The sequence below is a fragment of the Hippopotamus amphibius genome, chromosome 4, assembly GCF_030028045.1.
Source record: "Hippopotamus amphibius kiboko isolate mHipAmp2 chromosome 4, mHipAmp2.hap2, whole genome shotgun sequence".
NCBI classification, from domain to species: domain Eukaryota; kingdom Metazoa; phylum Chordata; class Mammalia; order Artiodactyla; family Hippopotamidae; genus Hippopotamus; species Hippopotamus amphibius.
Window position 1 is genome coordinate 41,641,654 of NC_080189.1, and position 22,867 is coordinate 41,664,520.

At 40.6% G+C, this 22,867-nt stretch overlaps 1 protein-coding gene across 1 annotated transcript in view; it reads left to right on the forward strand.

Annotated features, from left to right (window-relative positions):
* Window positions 1-22,867, forward strand: part of ELMO1 (engulfment and cell motility 1) — a 508,334-nt gene that overhangs the window by 49,960 nt on the left and 435,507 nt on the right. The window contains exon 2 of the mRNA XM_057730899.1: window positions 10,558-10,645. The gene's annotated coding sequence lies outside the window, so the exon portion shown is untranslated. The remainder of the gene's footprint in view (window positions 1-10,557; window positions 10,646-22,867) is intronic.

The window sequence follows — 22,867 nt, forward strand, 5'->3', positions numbered from 1 at the left end:
AAAATTTTGGGAAATCATTAAGGAAACATAAGTGGTAGGTGGCAGCGAGAGAGGCAAGGATGAGCAAGTCTTAAACATCTCTCTCTCTCTTTCTCTTACTGTAAAATTACTCCCAGCTATGCTCACAATAATCACTGCAGTAGGTAACGTTAGGAACTCAAATGTAATTAAAATGCTAGGGCTGAAACTCAGCATGCTGTGGTATTTATCCATAACAGGAAACAGTCCTTGAAATCCTCTCCTAACCCAGATGAGTATAAATTCCCTAGGATTCCGGATTTAAGAGGTTGGGAAATTGGTTTTGTGCCTGGAAGTGTCATTAGCAACACCTACTGTTCTTATATTCAGGATCCTGATTAAAGTCACCCCACTCACATCCTCTTCATCCAGAAGGCCCTGGGCCCTTCTGATACATCTTGATCCTCTACTTTTCATGTGCCTGCAAAGTCCCGTGGATACTGCATCCTGTGTTTGTATGGAATCTGGCCCCTGTTTCCTCCTCATTGTTCCTGCCCTAGTGTAACCCTCATTAGCCTCTGGTCTGACCGATGACTACAATTTTCTCCTCACCATATTCTGTGTACTAAACTTCCCTTCTGTTCCCGCTTCTTCCTCTCTGTAGATGGTTCCTCGGATTGTAAAAATATCTGCATGGTCTTGCTCCTGGGCTTCAAACCCTTTAGTGGTTCCTCGTGGCTTAAGGGACCAGGTACGGAGACTCTTGCTAGACCTACCAAGGCCTTTCTGACCCAGTCCCTGTCCACCTCATTCTCCAGTCTCCCCTCTCCCGCAGCTTACCTTTGCTCTCAGGCTGATCTGGGATCTATTTACATCTGCTTTCAGTGGAACATGCCAGACTGTGTGGAGCCAGCTAGTCCTTGTGCTGGACTGCTTCCCTCTCAACCTGGACCAGGTTCTGCTTCCCAATACTGCACCGTAGCCATTTTTTAAAAACATCTCTGTAAGGGACCATGCTGTCCTTTGCAGTAGGGCAGTGTCCACTGTATGTTGCTGTCCCTGTGCCTAACAGGGAGAGGCTCTCCACAAGTGTTTGTAGGTCGAGTGAATGAATGAGTGAAATGGGACCTTTTTGCATGAAGAAGTGAATGCAACTTACCTCTATGGAAAAATTGTCTGAGTAGAACTGAAGGAATTGTTGTTTATCCACAAAAGCATTTCATCTCTCTTCTTTCCTTTTCTCTGCATCCCATTTCTGTAAATGCATCTCTATAAGTCACTGTCATTGCCATCACTATAGTCCCCTCCAAGGAGGAGGCAGAGCAGTGGAGCACTATTTGTGGTAGAGGGCAGAGAAGGTACAGACCAAGGTATGCCCAGGGCCTCCCTAGCTCAGCCTGTCCTTGGGTTAGGCAGACCAGTCTTCATGGATTTGTGGAGCTTTGAACACCACACACACACACACACACACACACACACACACACACACACACAAACAAGCCAGGGAAAAAAGTGAACATTACCAGCAAAGGGGTAAATCAAAATAGTGCACCACTTGATAACATTCAAGGGAAAGGATGTAGCATCAGCTTTCCGTGATCGTCTGCCAAAAATCCATCACCTGAATTTAATCAGAGAAAGCATCAGACAAAGCCAATTTGAGGGCCTTCATCCAAGATAAATAGCCTGTAATCTTAAAAACTGTTAAGGTCAGAAAAATCAGGGAAAGACTGAGGAAAGTGTTTTAGAATAAAGGAGGCTAAAGAGACATAACTAAAAGCACAGTGTGATTCTTAACTGGATCCTTTTGCACATTATTGGGACATTTGGTAAAATTTGAATGGGGACCAGGAGCAAATGTGACATGTATTAAATGTTAATTTCCTGATTTTGGTGGTTGTGTTGTGGTTATGGAGGAGAACGTCACTATTGTAGGAAATGCACACTAAAGTATCACTGAGTGATGGGGCTTCTATTTGACAGGATACTTTCAAGTGTTTCAGAAAGATATATATTTTTTGTACTTGACTTGTAATATTTTTTGGTAAATTTGAGATTGCTTGAAAATTAAAAAAAAATTTCTTTTAAAAGAAAAAAGTTAAGAAACAAACTTGGACTTTTTCTCATGAACAAGTTGTCCTGATGAGATCCATTCTGCATTATAGGCTGATGGAAATGTGCAGAAGAGGGGCCTTGGTGTTCCTTGAGAAGATTTAGGGGTGAAGAGGTGGTGAAGCCTAGGGGCATAGCCAAGAGCAAGTCTGCATCTCAACAGCTCTCAGCAGGTGAAAACAGACTCAGAAGACAGACTGTCAGCTCCAGGAAAGCAGAGCTACCTCCCAGGGGCAGGTGCAATTAGCAGGTTTTTGGGGATTGGGGAGCAAGATGCCAGTTTCCTGATTTACTGTGAGAAATGTACTCAGGGCAACTGGCACTCTTTGACTAGCAGATTTCCTTCCTGTAGTAAATTTAAAGGGGGGAGCCAGGTGGCAATCAGGAGTCTGCTTTGTAAATAAGGAATCACAGCGAGAGTAGCTGACCAGCGTGATCAGAGCATCCAGAGGCATCGGGCCAGGGCAGCCTGATTCCTGCATTCTGCAAGGGAGCCTAGCACTTGGCAATGCTACATGGAGGCGTGAGTCTGTGGGGGTGGCTTGCCCTCCCTTGGGTAGATCTGCGGTGGCCTACCAAGCTCCAGTTTTTGTCTGCTTTCATGGTTGGCCACTTCTCTGCTTGTGTTCTTTCTTTAGGTACGATAATATCCAGGTGTTGACCCCTGAATGTCTTCGCTTGTATGTGATTCTGTGTTGACTCCTTCTGGGTTGATGTCATATGTTCACCTTCAGGGACATTTACCACTTTATTCAGGTTCCTTTGAGATCCTTTTTGCTGCTACTGGCCGCATGGGAACTTAGAGGCTGCACACTAGAGTAGCAACTTCCCTCTTTCTGTTTTTATTTATTTTTTTTAAGTCTGGAGCCATGTAAAAGGAAGGAAGTCCTTTTTTTTTTCTTTATTCTTTTTTTTTTTTTTTTTTAAAGAGGCTTACTTACCTGCTTGGAATATATTATCTTCTATTTAACTTCCCTGGGTTACAGACTTTCTTTTAGAGATTTAGCCCAAATGGGTATTTATTTCCCTGTTGAGACCAGTGTGCCCCCATGCTGTGAACCAAAGGAATTTTGCTCCTTGGTGCAAAGTCCATGCAGGGCTGTTGTATGTGCGTGGAGATTACAGTTCACTTTCTACAACTGAGAAGTGCTGTCTCAGGGGTAAGACCCCACCCCTCCCAGCCCTGCCCCTTCAATCCCCCCTCCCTTGGAGGGATTGCTGTTCTTTCTCCCACAGGTGGCCATATCTCCTCCAGGCACGTGAAGGCCCCCTGGGGTACTTAGCCCTGGAACTAGTGGTCCCAAATGGCTCCTTATGTAAAAGCTGTTTGTTTCCTGATGAGTGTTACTGCAGTTGCCCCAAACTTGAGGGTCTTGAGTACTAGAATCTGTTTTTGAAGAGGTGCTGGAAACCTGAAACCTGGAATGCAAGTACTTCTGCCTGCATCCCAGAAACAATGGGTCTGTATGGCTCATTGGTTACAGACCAGCCAAGATGGTCAGGATCCTTCTGTGAGTGGTGAAGACCAAGGGAGCTCTCAGGCATGAACCCTGTATTCTTCAAAGGAAGGTTAGAAGGTGGTTTTGATTTTTACAAAGGAAGCACACATACATATCTGGACTGGCCCACATTGGTCCAACTTCAGGGTCCTCAGTTTAGTGTAATTTTATATTTTGTTTACTCCTTTGCCCATACCATGATAAGGCCTTTCATACAAATGCCTTTATAAATGATAATGACCCCTTTTGCAGGGGTCTGATTTGCTGTTCTACATTGTGGGCATTGAACCACGTGTTCAGTTGGGGTATCTACACGGTCAGCAGGTCAGCTGTTGAGTCCTAGCTTGACCATCTGTGCTCTGTGGCAGATGTCAGCAACCAGACCATCCTCTCTTCTGAAAGTGCTGCTTCATGAAGAGCTCATGGCCCTTAGCACCTGGTGGACAGAAACAGTGGCTTAGAGGGTGGAGTGGCAAGCACCTGCAAGGCTCAAGGAACAGAGACTTGGTTTCCATTTGCAAACAAAACAAAACAAAAAGCCCCATGTGAATTCTGGCACTAGTCTTTGCCATCTGTTTGATTTTTTTACTGGGTCAGGGGCTGTGATAAGTACCAGACTCTGTGGACCAGTGAAAAGGATTAGAAATAGAATCACCTGAAACATGGTATTCAAAGCAGGTAGGGTCTGCGGTCTGCTTAGGGACCTGTAACTTTCACTTTCACTCTGTCCCTAGGCCTCCTTGCATCTGGGAGTGGGGGGCTGAGGGTGGTGGGGAAAGGCAGGCAGTAACAAGAAATGTGTTCCTTGGGGTGTCCCACTGAGCTGTGCCTCTGTCAGTCAGATTTCCCATTTGATGGAAAGAGTTCTGCCCTCTGCAGCTCTGCCAGCCATCCCCCTTGGCGAGAGGGGTGGGAACTGGATGTGAAACTGATGTGAAACTGATCCCTGTCCTCCAAGTGGCGAAGTGGCTGGAGGCTGACAGCTGCGTAAGGAAATGCTCTATGTAATGGGCTTTGGGTCCCTGCTCAATCAAAAGGCAGACTTCTTCCTCCCAGTGACAGCTGCAAAGTACAGGTTTACGGTGCGCCACTAGCTCTGAATTCCAATTACCATTTGAGTTTCAAAAGAGCCTACACTTGTATGTCTGTGGTGCACTTTTACAACTTGCCACTGTGATAGCCGATACACAGCCATCCACTGTTACTAATATTTCTAACCAAATGATTTGTGGAATGAGAGCCCAGGTGAAAGATACTTAAGGCTTTGCTCCTTGGGGGATGAAAGTGCTGCGGAATATGCTTTGAATTTCAAGAGGTGAGAAAGGCTGGTGGTATGGGGAAGGAAGGCAATGAGATTTTGTAAGTTGGGTGACACCTGTGGGGCTGTGGAAAACATGTATTTCTGTTTACAATGATTCATTTTTGTTTCAGAGAGCAGTTCTCCCTGTTGAGGGTTGCATGTGCCAGAGAGGTAATAAAGGATCCTGGGGACACCCGAGCTTCATGCTTTATGCATGCCCGTAGGTGGAGGTGGAAGTATTTGGATCTACTACAACTTGACAGTCTTTTTCCTGTGGCTGAGGGATAGCTGGGTTTGCTGTTGTAAGAGCAGAATATTGAGAATCTGGAGACTAGCCCTGAGCCCAAGCTATCATTCTTTTCTGTTAATGCAGGATGGATGGTGTATCTTTTAACTTTGATAATTTGTGACTCAGAGTTTCTTGCATAGCTGAGATGTTTTAACAATGGATTAAAGAGTACAGATTTCAAATAACAACTTCATTGCTGTGTTTGAGGAAATATGTGTGTCTGTCCACGTTCATGTCAACGCAATGGTGGAAAATAAATCTCAATGTTTTAAAATAGACTTTAAAAACCATTATCAACACTACCTAGTGCCTTTAAAAAAACATCCTCCTCCTGAACTTTGAAAGTCTTTTTCTCCAAACATAAAGGAAGGGTCTTATGTGCTATTTTGCTTAATGTGGGCTGGTTTTATTTTGGACTCTTTGAAACCCAGCATGAAGGCTAAAATTCTGCTATGTGGAGAAGTAAAAACGAAAGAAATGGTGAGGTTTTGGTTGTGCTAAATTAAAGTGACAGGGTACAGATAACAGGGCACGGCTGTGTCCACAAATTAGCCCTCTCTAATTTGCTGCTGTGGAAAGTAGTGCTTTGGCATTGCATTGTAATTTCTTTCTTGAATTAAAAGTTTAAAAAAAAGAAAGTCTACTTTGCTCAAAAGAGAAAACCTGAAAAACTCAAGACTTTCAGTATTTAAATGGCCTATGGTTCCCTGTGTTCAGGGAACTATCTGAGAAAGTCCTGCTTCAAAAATATGTAAATTACATGTTTCTATTTTTAGAAGCCACAGTGTGTGTTGAATTGTTTTGTGTGCTACTTAAAGTTATCCTTTTCCAAAGTTTTTGTTGCAATTCAGAATATATTTTGTGTGGAGCAGGTGGCAGCTGTATTTTGTGTGGTCTCTTGTGTAAATACAGTACCACGTCATGTGCAGAATAGATTTCAGATGGCTGGGGGGTGGGGGTGGGGGGAGAGGTCCAAGGCTACCTTCTCCAACTTCTGTTTAGTTCTAAGCAATAACTCGATATTGGTGGGGAGCCAGGATGACTGGTTTCCCCAGTCACAACATGTCATGCCCCAAATTATGATATTCTTTTCCCCAATCTCAACTTCCCAGAAGGCTGAAATGTTGTCATTTTGCAAAGTATGGGTGGCACGTGAACTATTTTATTATATTACAGAAAGTCAGCTACACAGATTGTAGAACAAAAGTCAGGATTGTTTATTAGAACACTTTTAAAAATTGCAATTCATGATAATTTATATTTCATTTTTAGTTTCTACAGGCATTTGCTCAAGGAGAGACCATGCCCCCACATCACACTGTCCACTCCTGAGCACTGACACTTTCACCCTCATACGAGGCTTTAATTCATCATGATTCATTCCACACAAAGATTTAAGATAGTTCCTAAAGTGTGTTCCATAGATCATTAACCAATGCAATGTTTAAAGGGTTCCACAGTCACATAAATTTGAGAGACATTGGGGAAAAAAAGGCCAAAAGAGTACTTTACTGAAGGACTTTTCCAGGGCCTTTAACAGACAAATGTGCGTGTGAATTGTCAGGGCAGTAAGTTCATCCTCTTGCTGTGTCCTCACCAGGTAGAAGAGGGGAGGTAGCCCTCCGTGGTCTCTTTTGAAAGGGCACTAATCTCATTCATGAGGGCTCCACCTTCAGGACCTGATCACCTCTGACCAACCCTACCTCCAATATCATCACACTGGGGTTACGTTTCAACATAGGGAATTTGGAGATGCAGATATTCAGTCTATAATATGATGGGTTCCATGAGAGGCACTGTGTGTGAAGGCACTGAGTTCAGGGCCCGGGAGACCAGCGTCAGACTATGGGGGGACACATCAGGAAACCTGTGCTCCTCTTCTCCCATCCCTTCCTCTTCAGTGAGGCTCCCTAGATAGGAACAATCTGTGCTGCTACCTTAAGTCCATTTTCCAAACCTTGATTCCTCTTTGCTTATCCCTCTCTTCCTCTGCAGCAGTCGGCGTGTAACAATCACAACATTCATCAGGCTTCCAAAGAAAAGGAGACCTGCATTCTTGGGGTCTGCACACCCTTTTTTCACAAATAAAGCACATTAGTTAAGAAAGTGTTCTTTTTTCTTAAAGAAGCAGGCTCCAGGGCTGGGGATGAGGTCCTTGTGGCCCACAGGACTGTGGGCTTCAGGCTTTGCCTTTATAGGTGAAGTTATTTCCAGCCAAGCGCAGGCAACTAAAGCACAGCATCTTAAATTCTGCCCAGGGGCCCTCAAATTGAAGAGGGGCCTAGATCTTCAGTTAATAGACAGTTTAGCCTTTGGGAGAGGTCTTTGGCTCCTGGCTCTGAATCAGAATCAGCGGTGGAGTGTTGAACACTGCAAGTGCCTAGTGTATTGGCAGCTCCAGGTGTTGGACCTGACTTTTGGAGTTTCAAAACTCCATTCTGATGCAAGGCCATTTTGATACAAGGACAGAGTTTTTCTACCCTCCATATTCTGTGTGTGGGGGTGTGTGTACATGCGTGCGAGTGTGCATTTTGCCACGTGGAAAGCTAGGCACTCATTCATTGCTTTGTTCAACATATTTATTAGGTGTTAATATATGTGCCAGGCCTTCTTCTAGATGAAGATGCAGTGGTGAACCAAACACTCATGCTCATGTGAAGCTTCTTTTCTACTGGGGAAGTAAATAAATGCCTGAGATGATGTCCCACTTTGAGAAGCATCAGCAAGAAAATAAAGTTGAGGGAAGAGGTAGGAAGGACAGGGGCACCATTTTAGGTGAGGGTCAAGGCAGGCTTCCCTAAGGAGGCGACATTAGAACCTGAATGAAGAAAAGGAGGGAGCCACAGGGGAATTTGGGAGGCGGGGATGTTCTAGGCAGAGAAGCTTGGTGTGCTGGGGAACAGCAGGGCCAAGGTGGCTGGAGTGGAGGGAGAGACACGGAAGGAGGTGCAGAGAGGGGCCGGAGGCCAGACCATAGAGGCTGATGATGGACTGTAGACAGGGCTTTGAATGTTTTTCTAAGTGTGGTGGGATGCCTCCAAAAGTTTTGGGCAGGGGAGTGACATGATCTGATTTATATCTTAAATGGATCATTCTGGAGAATTAACTATTGTGGGCAAGGGTAGAATCAGGAAGACCAGCTAAGAGGTAGATTTTTAGGCACTGTACAAGGAGACTTATGCATTTGCTCCAGGAAAAATATTAAATCAAACCTTTGAACTAATCCCTAGGCCATGTTGATGGTGCTTATTAAAAAAGCAAGGTGTGAAATAAATTAAAAAAAAAAAGAAAAGAAATCAATTAGGACTTCCTAGGTGGCACAGTGGTTAAGAATGCACCTGCCAATGCAGGGGACATGGGTCCGAGCCCTGCTCTGGGAAGATTCCACATGCCACAGAGCAACTAAACCCATGCACCCATGTGCAGCAACGAAGACCCAATGCAGCCAATAAATAAATAAAATAAATTAAAAAAAGAAAAAAAAAGCAAAGTGTGGAATGTGTACTCTATCAGATAATTCCATATATTATCAAATATGATACCTGCAATGTTATTTGAATAAGGTCACACGCTCAAACAGATTTGTGTGCATTTACATTCATGTCTTTTTGTGTGTACAACCCTTGCTTGTTTTTATTACAAATTAGAGTGAAAGAACTAATTTGTCAGGGTCAAATTTCTGAGGTAGCCTTTTGAGTAGATCTAGACCTTAGTGTTTTCCTGACAAATAAAATTTTTTTCTGCAATGTAATTTTGATCATTCTTATTTAAATGTTGTATCTTTTCTAATGACTTGTGCTTTTTACTTGCATTTGTATCACTTCATTTATCATGTTTGAGTGTAAATAATTAAATGTGTGTTATGTTCCCCCCATTTATATGTTGAAAACCTAATCCCCATGTGATGGGATTTGGAGGAGCTGCCTTTAGGGTGATTAGATCATGGGGGTGGAGCCCTCATGACTCAGATTAGTGCTCTTATAAGAAGAGGCCAGGAAGATGACTGGCTTTTTCTTTCTGCCATATGAGGATGAAAGGAGAAGAAGGCAGTCTGTATAACCAAAACAGGTTCTGGTATCCTGTAGATTGTCCACGCAACGTATTCCACACATACCACAAGTAAAATATACAAGAAGCCAACAAAACCTAGATATTTCAAAATTTACCTAAAACTCATATCATTTTGAACATTGCTTAAAATGATCGTTGTTCAGACACTTTTTCCTGCAACACGTGTTATAAGAAAGAAAGGAAAACTAATAGAAACTGTCGTGGCACGAGTGTGGGTTGGAAAAGAATTTCCAGACACAGAGTAGTGTAGGAAAGAGCAAGTTTACTGAGAACAGAGCACAGAGATGGCGGGAAGGGCACTGGGAAAGCAGCGGGCCGACTTCCTGGAGACCAGGGTGGGCTTGTAGCCAACTTTTATAACCCCAAAACAAGGAAAATTCCTGCTAAGAAAATGGCACTAATCAATTGGTCGGTGCGCCAAAGGCGACAGGTGTCAGTAGGTAATAGGCTAGGGTCCTATATGGTGAATACCTTCCCTAATATGGGGTCGGCTGGCCCAAGTCATGAGTCAAAGATTGCTGTGGGGGGTCGTGATAACTCCAGAATTTGGTTGCTATGAGGGTCGGGTTCTCTGTGGAAACTTGTCTTGTGACTTCGGTCACAGGGCTCCACAGAAACATTATAGTCAGCAATAAAAGAAATAATTAAATAGGTAGGAAGTAAAGATGAACCCCCCCAAATAACATGTCTGAAAATGTAACAAAAAATACAAGCAGTAGGGCTATATAAGTGGACTCATTTGTGAAGTGAATGAAGTGTTTTGAGATTTTCGTATCAGATGCCCTGTAATGTAAATAAGTAAAAAGTTGTGAAATCACCAAGCAGACACAATCTTAACCAATTGCTCAAAGTTGACACCTCCCTTAATGGGACAAAACAATGTGCTTCCTGATATGAGGTGTGACGTCACTCCTGTCGTGTTTTTGCCAAATATCCATAACCAGAATCTCATTGACAAGGAGACATTAGACAAACCCAAAGAGGGACATTCTGTAAAGTAACTTTTGTAGATTTTTCCTATACTCTTCAAAAATGTCAAGGTCATAAAAGGCAAAGGCTGAGCAACTCTCCCAGATTGAAAGAGGCCAAAGAGACAGATTCTCAATTCTGTAAGCAATACTGGATCAGCTCCCAGACCAGGGAAGCAAATTCTTTGTTTTTGTACAATAAAGGAAATAATTGGGCCAATTAGTGAAATTTGAATAGGCCTTGTAAATCGTATACTAGTGTTGTATCAGTTTTAATTTCCTGATTTTGATAATTGTGCTGTGTTTATGTAAGTGATTTTCTTTTTTTTTTTTTTTTTGGCTGCGCTGCACGGCTTGCAGGATTTTAGCTTCCTGACCAAGGACTGAACCCGCACTCTCGGCAGTGAAAGCGCAGACTCCTAACCACTGGACCACCGGGGAATTCCCTGTAAGTGAATGTTCTTGATCTTCAGAAATATATGTTGAACTATTTAGGGTAAAGGGGCATCACACCTACAACTTATATACAGTTATAGGGGAGGAAAAACTATTCTTTTTCCATTATGCTCCTAGGTTCTCCAGTTGGGGCCCTGCAAAGCAGGCTGAAAAAGACAGAATAATGAGAGAAAACCAAATAAGTTTATTGACACAAGCAGCATGCATACACAAGGGAGAAACTCAGTGATGAGTGGCTCAAGGGGGTGGCTGGAACTTGGGTTTGTATAGCATCTTAGTAAAGAACAATACATTTTAGAAAAGTGATAGGACAAAGCAAAGGGGCTTTAGGTTTCCAAGGGTGGCAGACTATGGAAAGGTATGTATATATGTGGAAACTAATGGAGGATAAGGGTCAGTTTAGTAAGGTTTGTTTGTGCAGGCCCATCTGGTGCCATCTCATCTCAGGTGATAAGGTTGTTGTTGTGTTTTCAAGCAGATCAGCAGAAGGTAGAAACCTCGTTCTGTGTCTGCTTTGTAAGCAATTGCCCTCAGTCAAAACAATGCTTATGCTAGAGTGGCACATTTTGGGGTGGTGTACTCTGAACTCCTTCCCAATTCAGAGAAAAGTAATAAAACAAAAAAGAGAACAAATGTTAGTATTTGGGGAATCTGTGTGAAGGATATACTTCATATTCATCTTGGAACTTTTTAAAATTGAAATATAGTTGATGTACAATTTTATATGTTACAGGTGTACAATATAGTGATTCACAATTTTTTAAGATTATACTTCATTTATAGTTATTACAAAGTATCGGCTGTATCCCGCACGTTCTACAGTAAATCCTTGTAGCCTCTCTTACACCCAACAGTTTGTACCTTCCACTCCCCCACCCCTTGTTGCTCCCGCACCCCCACTAGTAACCACTAGTTTGTTCTCTGTATCTATGAGTCTGCTTCTTTTTTGTTGTATTCACTAGTTTGTTGTATGTTTTAGATTCCATGTACAACTGATATGATGTAGTACTGGTTCCTCCGTCTGACTTATTTCACTTAACATAATGCCCTCCAAGTCCGTCTATGTTGTTGCAAATGGAAAAATTTCCCCCTTTTTTTTCTTTTTTTTTATGGCTGAGTACTATGGATATAATACATTTTATGGATCCATTCATCTGTTGATGACACTTAGGTTGCTTCCATATCTCGGCTACTGTAAATAATGCTGCTTTGAAAGTTGGGGTACATGCATCTTTTCACATTAGTTTTTTTTTTTTTTTTTTAGAGTGGAATTGCTGGGTCATATGGTAGTTCCAGTTTTAGTTTTTGAGGAACCTCCATATTGTTTTCCACAGCGGCTGCACCAATTTACATTCCTGCCAACACTGTATGAGAGTTCCCTTTTCTCCACATCCTTGCCAGCATTTGTTATTTATATGTTTTTTTGTTTTGTTTGTTTGTTTGTTTGCTAATAGCCATTCTGACAAGTGTGAGGTGATATCTCATTGTGATTTTGCTTTACATTTCCCTGATGATTAGCAATGTTGAGCATCTTTTCATGTGCCTGTTGGCCATCTACATGCCCTCTCTGGAAAAGTGTCTATTCAGGTCTTCTGCCCATTTTCAGTTGGGTTGTTTATTTTTTTGATCATTTTGAAACTTTTATGTAAGTCTGAAAATATTTCAAATTGTGAACTCTAAATTGAGTTTAGGAGAGAGATTTAATTTTCTCCCAAATTTCAAAACCCTCTCTAAGCTAGTAGTTTCTAAATAGTAGGAAGAAAACTCTTTTTTTTTAAAACTATAAGGCAAGTGATTTTGAGATTGCCTTAAATTCATATCAAATAGCTAAAAATATTTCAGACATTATACCTTCTATCCATAGAGCAGTGTGAGTCTTGATATGCTAAAAGAGCCAGTTAGGATAAAGTGGACCAGTAGGAAGTATTTTTCTAATGCTGAATTCTTAAATAGTCTTTTAAATTCTTAAATAGAAAACTAGTCTGTAATTTAAGGTATTTTTACTCATACTGTTCATAAACTTACAGGCTGATCTCAATCCTTGTTATTGAATGTGTTTTAAAAGAATAAATAAAAATTTACTAAGTGAAAAACCATAGAGGGGATTTCCTGAAGAGTGAGAATGATCATGTACTGGAACCTTGTTGAAGAGTCTTTCCTCCCTGTGGTCTAGGAAGAGGCACAGATACTTCATTTCTCATAGTCTACATGTCAATTTACCTGGACATTAGTTTGTGGATGCTTCAAGTTTTGACTCTTAAAAATATTTATATTCCCACAAATTTACATTTTCTATTAATCTTAGGACCTACATTCCATTGTGAAATCACCCACTGTTATTACAAGTAACTTGAGGCTCCCTTGTGAACTGTCACTTATTAGTAGCTAGTTCCTGCAGTTTAACTCTTCAGTAGTGTAGAGTCGTAGATTGCTAACTACTTTTATACAGATTTGTGTCCATTCTGTGAAGAAGAGTTTTGCTTCTCTCTGTGTTTTCCACCAGAACTTTGATAAACTGGCAGTCCAGGAGTTTTAATAATTATAACCAATCTATCTAGAGTAATGGTACCCTGTTTTAGAAAGAGCAGTTCCTTCCTTGGTAATACTGATGTAATGAATGGATGTAGGCTCTGAAGTTGGACATTTTCTGGGGTCTGTCCTCCCTCTAAGGTATCTGTATAACCTTAGATAAGCTACAGTCCATCCTCATTATTGGGGGATTACATATTTGTGAATTTGCCTTCTCGAGAGTATTTATTTGTAACCCCAGATGAGTGCTTATGGTGCTTTTGCAGTCATTCACAGACATGAACAGAGCAGTGAACATTTGGAGTTACCCAGTGAACAAGTTCCCAACTGAGGTCAAATAAGGCACTCTGCCTTCTTGTTTCAACTCTTGCACCGTAAACAGATGTCCTTTTTTTCATAGTCTATTTAGTGCCACGTTTTCCACATTTTTATGTTTTTGTTTGTGACTTTGCTGTTTAAAATTAGCCCAAAGCATAGTGATGGAGTGTTCTCTGTGTTCCCAAATGCAAGAAAGCTGTGCTGTGCCTTAAAGAGAAAATGTGTGTGCTAATTAGCTTTGTACAGGCGTGAGTGACTGTGTTGTTGCCATGAGTTCAATGCTGATGAATCAACAATATGTATTAAATAAGGTGTCTTTAAACAGAAACACACATGAAACCAAGTTATTTATTGATTGGCTGAAGGAAGTATTGTGGCCAGTCACTCACTCGAGGGAACGTAACACTGCATTTCCCCTTGGAGCAGTGGTTTAGCATTTGCTAATTCACTGTTTGTAAAGACTCTATAGAGCATAACTACCACGAATAAGGAGAACTGAATCCTTACTTGATCTCTCGAATCTCAGCATCCTTATAGGTAGAGTGACTATATTACTCATTGTAAAGCTCAGAACGAAAGTGAGAATTTATCGGTCATTATGCTAGTTCAACAGGTATAAACAATGACTGTGTCAAGCAAACTGGGTCATGTAGTCATCCAATCACAGGTAATGTGGAGATCAAAATATCTAATTTCAGTAGCTTTCAGCAAATAGTTCTTGATCCTCTCCTATGGGGCTGGGTCTTGTACTGGGCAATAGGTATCAGTGGCAAACAAAACCACGATGTCCCCCCTGCCTGCATGGAGTTTACTGTCTATTGGAAGAGGGGCCATGAATGAATAAGTATACAAATAAGTATATTGTCACATTTTGACCGATTCTGTGAAAGAAAATTACGACCAGTTCTATAGGTTGTAATTGTAGACAGTAAATATCTAACTTTGAAGTTGGGTGTGAAAAAAAAAATGCACAACCTAAAAGTTGAGAATTATATTTTATTCAGTGGACTTTGTGAGGGCAAGCCCAGGAGGCAGCTTCTCAGATAGCTCTGAGGGACTGCTCTGAAGAGGTAAGGGAGGAGCCAGGATATATAGGAGTTTTGCAACAAACCAAGTAGTCAGAACATCAAAAGATTATTGTTAATTAAAGAAAACCGGACATCTCAAGTTAATGAATGTAGCATTTCTCTGTGTGTGGGAAGATGGAAAAGTCTGGGCTCACTGCAATAATCCCTTTGATACGCACCTTAACTATCTGGGACCAGGATCCTGTCCTTTCCCATCCTGAGTCCTCTCAGGGTGCACCGTTGGGGGCCGCTGTAGTGGCCGATAGGCAGATGGCTGCAACGTTCTTTGTTTACTGAGATGGCAGGCGGCATTTCTCATCCACAGGTAGTAAGGCAAGGAAGAGGTCTCTGAAAAGGTGGCCTTGAATCCGAGATCACGTAATAGAGTGCTGCAGTACACAGCCCTCCGCACTGCATTAGGCCATTGCCTCCCCCCACATCCCGTTACCAGGCAGCAGTAACCGGGGAGACAGTTGACGTGGGGGGTTAAAGCGGGTTTAGAGGTCCTGCTCAGCCACTGGTCGGCGCCACCGCGGGCCCCACCCCCAAGTGAGCAACCGTCAATGAGTAACTGTTAGAGGGGCATTGACACAGTGGTTGGCGGAGTGGTGGTCGTCAGGTGGAAAGTGAGGCAACAGGCAGATCCCAGTCTTCTCCCCAGGAGCCCTCCAGCTCTGGGGCAGGGCAACCAACACCCCCTCCCCCAGCAGGGACCCTCTTCCTTTAGCCAGGCCTGGACCTTGAAGGGTGAAAGTTGCGCTTGGGACCTTGCCCTTCCTTGTCAGAACAGAGAGTAACATTGTTTGGTGGAGATTTACAGGAACATTGGTGCCTGACTTTGACCTGACCTCAAGAACAAAGGATCTGATACCAAGAAGTTTGCAACAACTAACCACACCTCTCCCTCACCTTTCCTGTAAGAGGGCTTTGCTGAAAGCTTTTGGGGAGTTTGGATGTTTTTATTTTTTTATGTTTTTTAAGGCATGAGCCGCCCATCTCCTTGCATGGCCCTGCAATAAACCTTTCTCTGTTCCAAACTCTGACGTTTTGATGTTGTTTGGCTTCACTGTGCATTAGGCACACGGGCTTGCGTTTCAGTAACAATCAGAAGATGAGCTTCAGTTTATCTTTCCAAGTAGAGAATGAAGTAGGATGGAACATGACCCTTTCCAGAAAGACCTTAGTGGCTGAAAAGTAATAAACAAGGAGAGGATGATGCAAGATAAGGTCACGATGAAGATTCTAGAAGCACTGGTAATCCATTGAGGGATTCTGAGTTGGGAAGTGGTAAGATATTTTAAAAGTTCTCTGTAATGAATGGAATTGGGAGTGGGGGGAGGAGCAAGTGAATGCAAGGGACCAGTTAGGAGGCTACTGCAGAAGTCCCAGCGATGTAAATCAACTATATCCCAATAAAACTTTAAAAAAAGCCCCAGCGGAGGTGGTGGTGGCAGTGAAGGTGGAAGAAGACTGGCAGAGAGACTTAGGAGGTCAGATCTGCTCGTCTTGACAATGAATAGAGTGTACGGGATAAGAAAAAAAAAAGAGGAATGATTCTTAGATTGCTTGAATAGAGGTTCCACTTCCTGAAAGGGGAAATGTTGAAGGAGAAACATGTGGGGAGCAGAGTCAAGAATATAGCAAATTAGATGTAAGTGTATTTACATAGAAGACCACCAGTAAATATTAGTTTCTCTTCCCTTTTTTTATCCTAGCCATAGCAGTTTTTAGAATATTTGTGTTTTTTTTTTTTTTTTTTCCTCTCCATTTTCTCTCTGTGGGTTTGTGTGTACTGGCATTCAAATTTGGTCAGTATTCTTTCATTTTTTTTATCAATTTTCTGAACATTCTTTTGTGCACATTAGTTGGAAGTCAATAACACCCCATCTCTTCAGTGCTGCCACTATCTGAAAACTTTAGGGGTTTATCTGCTCCACATTTCAGATCCGATTCAGGATGCCAGGATGAAAGAGAACTGGGAGCCAGAACCGGCCCAGATCCTTGCACAGCCCAAGGTTCTAATGTCACAGTTATATGTACACATGTGAGCTCAGCTGTGCTCAGGTGCAGGCTCCATGGGCCAGCATGAATGGATTGCGGAAGGACTCTCCAGATCCTGTTTTTGAACTTGGGTTTTACTTCTGACTTTTCCTTCTGTCTTTGGGACCTGTTGAATGGAAAACTTTTCCTCTATTCACTCAGGTTCTAATGGTCTGGGGCTTGCCCTTTAACTGACAATAGCCAGATTAACAGGAGGAAAAAGAAGGCTTATTTACCTGTGCTTGCAGGAGTACTCAGTTAGGAGTAATTTGTCAAATATCCAGAGGTAAAGATTTATACATCAAATTAAGAAAAAAGGGTAGGAGCCTTAGGGCTTCAGTGGGAAAGTATGGAAAATTCTGTTGGGCTTGTTGATGCTAATGGAAGCAGAATTCATACTTTATGGTGGTAAGGGTCAGTCTTCCCTCTGAAGGGGAGGTCAGGGGCAGCTGTGTTTTAAGGAGGCTCCGCTATAAGTTTAGATAATGTTTTTTTTCTGTAGCTGCTGATTGTTCTGTTTTCAGCTTAAAGTAATTTTAATACCACTTTGGTGTTAAACCTTCAGACTCTAGGTTCCTTTTTGGTCAGGACTATCCCTGCCCATCAGAGAGCCTAAGTTGAAAGTCAAAAGGATGGGTCCCTTTTTTCCTGGCAACTCTTCTATCCTTATGCAAATTTACCCATATTCTACCCTTTGATCTGCTCTGCCTATCAAAGGAGTGTTGGGATCTGTAACCCTTTCAGGTCACAAAAGGTCATGGCCCTCCCTTTCCTGGGGAGGTACTAGTGTTTCACCCCTCATTTGCTTAACTATGTGAGGCCACAGAGTTGACTCATCCCTGAACTCAGATCTGTTTCTAGTGATCTAAGTTTGCCGACCCAAAGACAGACACATGGCCTGGCAGCTTCTCTTTTTTGAGACTTGTAAGACCTGCCACATCCTGTGGGTATGGAGATTTTTAACTAATGGATAATTAAGGGATGCTGTGAATTACAGGTTTACAGATTTCTTGCAACTTTTTGATCTTGGGTAAACAAAAATTTTGAAAAAACAGTGGTTATAAGGTCGGGTCTCTGTTCAAAGGTATAATCCTAAACCTTGCTGAGTTGGTTCAGCCTTTCCCTCTTGGGCTGCATGAACTGGTCCATTTTGATTAGGAAAAATTTGATATCTGGTTACTGGTTCGTAAAAACAAAAATTTTCCCTTCTTTTTCAGTTACCAAGTTTTTAGCAGGGAAATGGTAGCCTGTTAGGGTGTGATTATGTGTACTTTTGAGTACTGCTTTGCTTCCAAGGAGAGAAACTGTTAGAGGAATCAGGGAGGTAGGAGCAAAGAACCAAAAGTTACTATGTAGAAGCTCTAGATTTTGTTTAAAAACAATTAAGTAATGTTCTGCTTATCTGGCAGGTGGTAACAATGCCTTGGATATAGTATACAGAGCTTTAGCAAGACTTTCAAAAATTTATTATTAAGTTCTTGGACAACCTGGAAAAATGGGAGCTCGATGCTGATACAGTTAGATACAAATGGTTGCCTAACAATAGCAAAGCTGCAGCAGCCACCTCCTCCTTTTCCCTTCCTGGGGCTGCTTGGGTGTCTAAGGCACTGGCCTTCAGCCAGGACTCACTGGTATACTGGTCTCTCATGGCCAGAGTCCATTCTGATTGGTCAGTGTGCACCCTGTGTCTGTGTTAAATATTTTAAATGTGATCTCAGGGTATAATAAACGGTGGCTCTTGGGAAAAGCAGACTGAACCTGGGTCAGGGCCAGGTGGCTCTTTGGGAACGTCATACATGGTACCCATAATTTAAATGACAGATGTAATTTAAATGACAAATAAATCATAAAGTAGTGTCAGGAAATTTAACACAGTTCACGTTTTCCCGTGATGAAGTCTTCAGCTTGTTTTTAGAGCTATTAAGTAACAAACTGTGTTTTATTTTCTCATTGATTGGATGCTCCTGCTTTGTTAGTGCCTTAAACACGAGGCTTTGTTGAGCTCAGAGCAGGCCTCCTAAGGCAGCAGGGAAAGGAGAGAATTGGCAATTATGCATTGATTCTCTTTATGTTTTGAGCTTCTATCGGTAGTTGTGTTGGCTTACAGTGAGTAAAAATTGTTTGCATAGCCATTAAACGTTTATGATAACGAGTAAAGTTGTTTAAAGGAAAAAGCATTGCTTAAATTAAAATAGCACCATGAACAAATAAGCTGTAGACTTCTTGTAATAAAAAAAAAGAAGCAAAATACTCAACAGAGGGATTTGCCACAAAATCTATATTTGTTAAACGACCCCTTTTGCATATTGGCTTAGTTAGATTATTTGCTTTTGGTTTAGGGTAAATAAGCATGCCTTTCCCAGAACAGACCTCCCCTAGCACCATCTTCAGTTTTACACCCAACTCTCCTGCTGTCATATGAAATGCTGACTTGTAAAGCAGATGGTGAGGCAGGATTTGAGGTGATGATCTTTGGGGTGATCTTTTCCTGGAGATGTTACAGTGTACTGTGACTATTTCTCATCACTGCGGGTCTGGGTGGAAGACTAAGGGGATCTTTACAAGGCTCAGGATGGGCTTCTAGCTTCATCTGCCATCATAAAAGCCTGTCTGACTGGAGACGTGTCTCATGATAATCTCAAGCTCCCTTCTGTTCTGTGCCACGTTGAAAAGAAAGATAATTATGAAAAAAAGAGTGCTGAAGAGAAGCGCCAACTGCCAGATCCCTTAGTGAGTGAAGGATTTATCTAGAAACACAGCTGAAAACACCCATTAAATGTGTAAACTAGACTGAAGGGATTGGCAGAAAGTAGACTGACAATTGTTTGTTGAATTACTGCATTTTTATTAGTTTGAAATATACTTGCATATGTTCCAGTTAGCCCTGGGGAGGAGAGAAAAGTATTTTAGTACAATTCAAAGTTATAAAAAATGTTAATTATTAAGCTGCTGTAACTTGAAAACTGAGATGTGTAGGTCAGGGTTAGGTGGATAAAAATAGAAATCTATAGAAAATTCTCTCTTGGAACTACCAGGCTTTATGACCTTAGGAAATAAAGATAATAAACATTTATTGAACACTTATTGTGTGCCAGGTTCTCATGGGAGAACTTGGGATGTTTAATCATCATAGTAACCCTATGAAGTAGCAGTATTATTTCCATTTTACAGACTAGTAACTGTGGCCTGGAGAGCTTATGGGAAGGTATTTTGCCCAGAGTCACCTGGCTGGTTAATGACAGAGTCAGGATTCCAGCCCAGGCCCTCTGACCTCAGAAGTTATGGTCTTAAACATATGAAGATATATTTGTAGCCTCTGTCACTTAACTTCTCTGGTTAGTTTCCTTATTTTTGAAAATTAGGGATCAGGACTAGATTATTTGTGATTAATCAGAGAGTTTTGGAGGTAGAAGTTCATTGCTTTTCTTTTTTTTTTTAACGGAAACTGAGAAGAGCCAATGTTCATCCTATACTCACTACAAAAGGTCAAGAGAATGACTAAATGGCAATTACTAGCAAGTATTTGTAGCAATTTAAGTCATTTCAGGATTTTACTTTTGACAGTTACTATTTATTAGTTTTAGTAACAGGGACATGGAAAGAAGGTATTTCTGAGCCTACATCTCAACTGCTTTCTCATTTCTTTCTGTATGAATCCCCACCCCCAGCCCATCTTCCCACGGAGTTGCTTAATAATCACACGACAGGCCATCAACTCATCAAGGGAGTGATGCAGGAGGTGTATGAGAGGAGGGAATTTCAGGCAAGGAATAAGAAACATGCCACTGATTAAGAGAACCAGGAAGAAACTGCAGTTATTCTGTGCTGTTTATATCTGAAGATTTCTAAATTCTACATCAGTAGAAAATATGCTTCTTACTTCTTTAGGAAAGAAACTATTCATTCTTTACCAGATTATAGATTCTTCTGCGTTATGCATAGTTTCTTAAGACATAGTTAATTTAAATATACACAGGAAAGTTTAAAGGCACTCCCATTATTTAATACTTAGTAAAGGAATGCATCGTTCTTTTGTTATTATGCTAAAATTTGGCCTTTCATATAAGTGAATTTTCTAGGTAAATACCAAAATTTAACATTTTTATTTTGATAAATTATGATGGAATTTCATAATTTTATTAAGTATACTTTATAGGTAAATGATGATGTGTAAAAATATACATATTGTTTAACGAGGAATAATAAAATTAATACCCAGGCACCCACCACCCAGCCTAAGAAACAGAACATCACCAGTGCCTTTGAAGCCCTGATCCCATTTCATTCACTCAGCCTTATAAGCTTTGTCTTGAATATTTTATTAAAGATTTCTTTTTTTATTTTTAGAGTTACAAAAGTATAAGCTAAATTTTGCAACTTTGTAAAAAATGGAATTATTCTTTATGACTTTTTCTGTGACTTGCTCAACATTAAAATTATGTTTCTGCGATTCACTCATGTTGATGCATGTATTGATAGCTGTAGTTTATTTTCACTCTTTATAGTGTATTCCACTTTATGGATATGCCACAGTTTATTTCTCTTGGGGTAGACATTTATTTGAGTTCTTTCCAGTTTCTTTCTTTCTTTCTTTTCTTTCTTTTTTCTTTTTTTTTTCTATTTTTCTATTCTACTTAGCAAACTCTATGTATTTTTTTCATATTTCTTTATTTGTTTGCTTTTATTTATTTGTTTTTATTGGAGTATAATTGCTTTACAATGTTGTGTTGTTTGCAGTTTCTTGCTGTTAGGGCGATGCTATAATATTTTTGTACACCTCTCCTAGATGAGCAAGAGTTTCTCCAGGATGTATACGCAGGAGGAGGAGCTGTGTTTTAGAGTGTACAACCTACAGGTTTACTAGGCAATGCCAGTATATTCCTAAAGTAGTTGTGCTAATTTAAATTCTTCCCAGGACTATATGTAACTTTGTTTCTTCACATACTCATCAGCGTTTGAGATTGTCAGATTGTATAAATTTTCTAGTCTTGTGGGTGGGTGTAAAATGGTGTTATATTGAGGTTTCTTTGCATTTCTCCAATTATTGATGAAGCAGAGTATCTTTTCATAGGTTTATTGACTTTCATATTTTCTCTTTGATGAAATGCCTGGGTATGCCTTTTGGAGTACATATTCTTTTCATATTGATTCATTGGAGTTCTTTATATATTATATGTAATAACTCTTTGTCCATTATGTTACATATATCTTCTCAATATGTGACATATTTTTATATTATATTTTTCTTATGGTGCCTTTTGATAAATAGTTTTTAATTATATTGTAGGTGAATTGATCATTCTCTTTATGTTTTGGGCTATTTATATCTTGTGCAAGGTATCCTTCTTCACCTATGATAATTAAGATAATCTTGTATGTACTTTTTAAGATTATCTTTCTGTTTATTTTAGTACTTAATCTCAGGAATGGTTCCATTTAATGTAAATTGTGATGTAGGGGTTGAATTTAATTTTTTCCTTCATTGTTCCTGAGCCATTTAGTAAAGAGTTCATTTTCCCCCACACTGGTCTGCAGTGTCAGCTTTAGCATATAGCAAGATTCTATCTGTAGACCTTTCTGCAACCTTCATGTATGTTACATGTCCTTGTTGATGTCTTTACAATGTTGATTCCTCTTATTCATAAATTTTAGATATCTCCCCATTTATTTTGGTGTTTAATACTTTTCAATAAATTTTATTATCTTATACAGAAAGATCTTGTGAAAATTTTATTTGATATAGTTCTAAGTCTCTTTTTTTATTATTGTATTGTATATTTAAAAGACCGCTGTTTCTAATGCTTTGTTGCTGGTGTATAGAAATGCAAATCACTTCTGTATTTTGATCTTATATGCAGAAACCTTGACAAACATCTTACTAATACTATTAAGGTTTCTAGTAGACAGTCATATCATCCAAATAATGACAAATCTGCTTTCCCTTCCTTCCAATCCTTGTAATGCATGTTTGTTTTTCTTGTCTTATTCTGTAGGCTGAGACCTCCAGTACAGTATTTAATAGAGGTTGTGCTATTTGAGTTCCTTGCCTTGTTTTTGATTTTAAAGGGAAAGCTTGATGGTTCGTAATTGAGAATGATTATTGTTTTTTGTAGACATCCTTTAGGAAGAAAATCCTGCTCTAATCCTAATTTGTCTACTTTGCTAAAAGGCTTAAAACAATTATGATTTACTAATGTGTTGGTGATTCTGATGCCCTGTTTAGTTATGGCAGAAAGGAGTTAAGTTTATTATTCATGATT